The sequence below is a fragment of the Eptesicus fuscus genome, chromosome 21 (genome assembly GCF_027574615.1).
Source record: "Eptesicus fuscus isolate TK198812 chromosome 21, DD_ASM_mEF_20220401, whole genome shotgun sequence".
NCBI classification, from domain to species: Eukaryota; Metazoa; Chordata; class Mammalia; order Chiroptera; family Vespertilionidae; genus Eptesicus; species Eptesicus fuscus.
In genome coordinates, this window is record NC_072493.1 from 45,205,238 (window position 1) to 45,211,468 (window position 6,231).

Consider the following 6,231-nt stretch of genomic DNA (forward strand, 5'->3'; position numbering starts at 1 on the left):
ATCCTCGATTACAGAGATGAAGATGATTTTCCAAATTTACTTAACAAACAGTGCCGGGCAGAACTGCAGACCCTGAGCAATGGGGTGAGTGATGACTCTGACACACGTTTATGTGGAAGAGAGGGCTAAGGGTCTGCCTGGCCATAGGAGCCAAACAGCCCCGTTCGCCTGCCTCCTTAGGCTTTTACGTAACAACAGCTGAACTAAAATGAACTATTAGAGACTATCAGTCGGGTAAGCATCCTTGAGAAGACCCATGCGTCTGCAGTGTCCTTTAAGCAAGGACATCTCAAGACCAAGCATAAAGGTTTGGTAAACACCCGGGGGCTCTCACGTACACAGACTGCTTCCCCACACCTCCCCCTATTTTGTTTTGCTGGATGTAGAAGACGGAGGGAGGCGGCGAACTTTCTGCTTGGAATGTCAGGGTCCTCAGAGTGCTTTTCCTTCACAAGTTCTGACTTTGTAGACTATAAGAAAAACAAAAACAAAAAGAATTATAATGACACCAATGGGTAGTCCTATATAAGAAGACAGGTGCTTGCCAGCAATAAATCCTAGCAAGTGTAGGGAACAGGTTTATAACGGGGAAGAGGCTAGGGTGAGGAATGTAGCTACATGCAGACATGAGCTATTGTTAGTTACCAGGCAATGAGACGATGTTGATGAGATGATGTTTTGACTTCTGGTGGGTTGGTCTGACACTGCTTATTGGTTCTGCTTGAATCACCTCCCTAGTTACTTTGCACAGACCTTGAAAACTTTAAGAAAAAATTAACCCTCTACTCACATATGAAAAACTTAACCCTTTGCACTCGCTTGCTTTTTTCTCGATTCCTTTATTCTAATGCTAACCGTGTCGAGTCACACTCGACATCCGAGTGCAAAAGGTTAACTCTTTATTCACATAAGTATATGTATTCTAAGATTTAAAATAATATGATTAACCCTGTCCGGTTTGGCTCAGTGGATAGAGTGTCACCCTGTGAACTGAAAGGTCCCAGGTTTGATTCCGGTCAAGGGCACATACCCAGGTTGTGGGCTCATCCCCAGAGAGGGACTTGCAGGAGGCAGCCAATTCATGAATCTTTCCCATCGTGGATGTTTCCATCTCTTTCTCCATCTTCCTTCCTCTCTGAAATCAATAAAAATATATTTTAAAAATAAATAAATAAAATAATATGATTATTTTTTAGATTAATTCAAGTGACCTGTAAGATATATTATTCAGTATACTTGCAATTTTCTTTTAAGATTTCTTTTTATAACCCTTTTATGACTTTCACAAACATTCTTACAACTTCCTTTTTTAAAAAAAATATATTTTATTGATTTTTTATAGAGAGGAAGGGAGAGGGATAAAGAGTTAGAAACATCGATGAAAGAGAAAATTGGCCTACTGGGGATGTGCCTGCAACCAAGGTACATGCCCTTGACTGGAATTGAACCTGGGACCTTTCAGTCCGCAGGCCGATGCTCTATCCACTGAGCCAAACTGGTTACGGCCATTCTTACAACTTTCACAATTATTTTTAAGTATTCCTACTCCAATGAATTTTCTTCCTGTTATATTCCTTTCTTTATACCCCTTGTCACTATTTTTATTTCCTCAACTCTAAGCAATTGTCAGCAGGAAGCAGTTTCAGAAAACCTACTTTACAGATCCTCTGCTACTTACAAAAACACTTCGGTTTGTCAATTTACTTTGTTTTTCCTTTATCTCTCTACCCTCTATTATATCAAAACTATCTCTACCTTCTTTCTAATTAGTTAGAATTAAATGTCAGTTCTAGCCGAAACCAGTTTGGCTCAGTGGATAGAGCATCAGCCTGCGGACTGAAAGGTCCCAGGTTTGATTCTGGTCAAGGGCATGTACCTTGGTTGCGGGCACATCCCCAGTGGGGAGTGTGCTTGAGGCAGCTGATCGATGTTTCTAGCTCTCTCTCCCTCTCCCTTCCTCTCTGTAAAAAATCAATAAAATATATTTTTAAAAATGTCAGTTCTACACAGGTTCCTCCATTGCCAGCTTCAGAGCGGTTGGAGTGCTGAGAAGTACATCCCAGGGTCTGTCTCTCTTCCAGTTGGCCTGTCATCCTTGCTCTGCTCATGTCTGTCTAACTGCCTACTATATGCCCCTCAAAGACCTTGGCTCTGAATTCTTTTTAGGGAAAGGGGACACTGAGTTTTTTCTGAAACTGCTTCCTGCTGACAGTTGCTTGGAGCCAAGAGATCCTTGTTGTCTGTCAGAGGGACGATGAGGCTTGGCCATAGAAGGAGATGGCAGTGGTGCCTAGAGGTGGTATTCCCTGGGTGCAAGTGGGGCTTGTAACCTGGTGGAGACAGAGTGTGCTATAAAATTTAGTGTGATTGGGCAGAAGTTAGAATTGTAAGAATTATGACAAATGGTTTGATGGAAGGAAAAAATATTTTAGTTCTAATAATTTCCTGTTGAAACACAATTCCTTTCCCTAAAATTACCCTTATTCTTATTGAAGAGCCAAATTAAGACCAATTTATTTACTGAATTAAGTCTAGTTACCATTTGGTCTGATTGTATGAACACAACAAGAATAACAGTTGATCATATATGCTAATATACACTGAGAGGCCAGATTATTATGATCTCTGAACGCATAATAATCTGGCCACTCAGTGTATATCCTGTATAATAAAAGGCTAATATGGAAATTTTCCCCTCGACCAGGAGTTCGACCAGCAGGCAAGCCGGCCAACCACCCATGTCCCCTCCCCCTGGCCAGGCTGGCCAGATCCCACCCATGCACAAATTCATGCACTGGGCCTCTAAATATATATATATATACTGAGTGGCCAGATTATTATGCATTCAGAGATCATAATAATCTGACCACTCAATATATGTGTGTGTGTGTGTGTGTGTGTGTGTGTGTGTGTGTACACACACACTATATGTGCATTGCTTGAATTTCATGAGAAAGATTACTCCCAGGGGTGACGGAGAATGTTAGTAGTGCAGGTTAAATTTAAAAGTATTCACTGCATTGTGCACAGCATTTGAAAACTTAAAATTCTCTATGGCGGGCTCAGTGGTTAAGCATTGGCACATCCACAAAGAGGTCCCCCATTTGATTTCTGGTCATGGCACGTGCCTGGGTTGTGGGGTCCATTCCCAGTAGCAGCATGCAGGAGATAGCCCATCAGTGATTCTCTCATCATTGATGTTTCTCTCTCTCCCTCTCCCTTTTCTGAAATCAATAGAAATATTTTTCAAATGTCTAAAAATATTACTCCTCATGGACAGGGGAAGGTGGAGAAGCCCTGAGGGCGATTGGGCCCTGCTCTGGCACCAGCTGCAGTTGCGAGGAGGGCTAGCAGTAGCAGTGGGTGTGAGCAGCCGCTCTGGTGCTGGCAGGGAGTGCCACCTTCGCCAGCATCAGGTGTGAGATGGGGCTGCAGGGGGAGTTGGAGAAGTCCTGAGGGGTGATCTGGGCCAGCAGTTTATTTGCTTTCCTGGAGAGAGTCTGACAGATGCATAGAGAGGTGACTCATTAGTACTTTTCTGAAGCCTATCTACACTACTAAAAGAGAAACATGCAAATTGTTCGTCCCTCCGCTACGCCCACCAGCCAGTCAGGAGCGAGTATGCAAATTAACCAAACAAAAATGGCGATTAATTTGCATACACAGGCTCCCAGGGGACACTGAAGACAGCCTAGAAGGAAGCCAAGCACTGCAGGAGGGAGCGAGGCAGCGACGAAGGGAGGGAAGCCTGCCGAGGAAGCCCTATTCTTGCAGGAATCTTCCTGCAAAGGCCTCTAGTATAATATGAATAGAGAAAAAGTCATGAAGAGTTCAAAACAGGCTTGTTTGATTGGGAGAGGGAAGGAAACTGTCTACTAACTAGAGACTCCTTGGTGCGAATTATCTCTGAGCTGCGACAACAGCGGGAAGGAGGGGCAGGAAGAATGTAACCTTGAAAGTAACTAATCTTGTTCAGTGGAATTGAACAAGAGGAATTGGTCGAATTAGAGGAGCCAACAACCTTGGGGTTTAATTAGCAGGCGCTTCTCATAAATTGTGGAAGGCCACAGCAAAGAAAAAGACTTTTTCTTGTCCTTAAAAGTACCTCCACCACATTTAGAACCTAAGGCTTTAGTGGACTGACCAGTGAATATTCCAGGAAACCAAATAAAGGGACACGAATAATACGGGGGTATTCTGTTAAGGAAGATGTGAACAATGGGTCTGGCAGGATAAACCACTCATTGAATTTTCTCCTCAACCCACAGGTTCAAACTCCCCAGTATGGATAAAAGTGATGGCAGATACCAAACTTAGCAAGCTCAGGTGGCTTGGCATGGCATGGGGAATCTTACAAACTCAGAGGTGTAAAGTAACCATATAAGATAATTTGAAGTTAAAACTTTCTACGTAAAAGTGAGTCATAAGCTAGCTATATCCTAGCCTTGTTTTTGTATTTTTGTGGTTTTTTTGCAAAACTCAATTTTTACCTTATTGAGCCTGTTTATTGTCTTTTTGCATCTGGGATAACATAGCTTTGGATTTTCAGGGCAACTCCCGTTTTACAGACTCCTAAGGGCACAATCTGCCAGCACAGAAGACCACAGAGTCCCAATTATTATTGTTATTGTGTTAAACCTTAATTGTCAACTATTCTATAATATTTAAAAAGAAGTTTGTGTCTATTTTTTTTACTTCTTATCCAATCCCAGAGATGTCCTTCCTTAGCTCTACCCCCTTTGTTTATCAGCAGTGAATTTCATGTAACCCCCTTATGTCTTCTCCTTTGAGTGTAATGTATAATGTAGGTGCAAAACTGCGATTCTCCCAACTCAATTTGTTGTTATTTTGCTTCCTGGCAATGTCCCAGACTTCGGTCAAATAAACTTAGAAAACTTCTCCACAGGTTTGGACATTTCGTACAACATCACCAAAAGCAATTGTCTCATGTGAAGCAGGAGGACCTTACATGGAGGGGTATCAGCATTTCCAGGGACTTAACTGACAGAAGACAGATTTATAAACACAAACTTAGAGCAGACCCAGAACCCAGCAAGCTAGAGCTTCCCTGTTGTTCTCGGAGAACAGAAGGAAATGCGCAAGGCTCAGGTGACCTTGATTGTACTCTGTGTGTGTCCTTAATCCTCACCAAAGGATGTTGTTGTCGGGTTTTTTCCCCCTCCCACACCTTTTCTTCTGAGATTTTGCACTCTGAATTCCACACTCTGAATTCACTCCATTCTTCAGGGGTTTTTTGTTAATTAGATTACATATATGAGTGAGATGAAGTGATACTTCTCTTTCTCTGCTCTCCGGGTCCCTTCATGCTGTGTGAAAGGGTAAGAGAGTCTTCAACTCTACTGCTACATAGTATTCCATGGTATAAATGTACCACAGTTTTTTATCTACCCATATATTGTTGGGCACTTGGGAAGATCCTGATCTTTGTGCTGTGATGAACAGATAGTGCATACTATCTATGTGATTGTTTCAGGTTTCTTAGGATATATTCATAGAAGTAAAATCACTGGACCAAATGGCAGTTCCATACTAAATTTCTTGAGGAAAGGCCAAACTGATTTCCATAATGGCTGTAGCAGTTTGCATTCCCACCAGCAGTGAACTAGGGTTCCCTTTTTCCCACATCCTCCCCAGCACTTGTCCTTTGTTGATTTGCTGATGGCAGCCATTCTGACAGTGGTGGGGTAATACCTAATTGTTGCTTTAATTTGCATCTCTCTGATGATCAGTCACTTTGAGCATTTTTCACATGTCTCTGGGCCATCTTATCTACACTGCAGCCCAGGTGGAGCTGACACTTCAGATGGCATCAGAAGCAGATGCTCTTAAGTATGAGAGTCTGTTTAGTGACATTAACTTTGTATAATGGATTCAATGGAGGCAGGTTACATCGAGTTAGAGACTTGAGCAACCTCTGCAAGCTACATTTGGCCTGAAAGCACCACATGCCTAATGTCCTGAATGAAGAAACAATGCCTGCCCTTCAGAAAGAGCAGGTCCTGAAGAAAGATACGCAAAACCAGTCACGCAGGTGCAGGAGAAACAAACTTGCCCCAGACATCACCTCCCCTGAAGGCGCTAGAGGACCCTGAGTACACTTGGTGTGTTCTTGGGCTGTTTGACCCTGAATCCAGTCCTGGAGTCAACTGAGTAATACAGGTTCCTGGCCTTGGAGCGGAGAAACTACATTACCCAGAAGGCCACGCATGG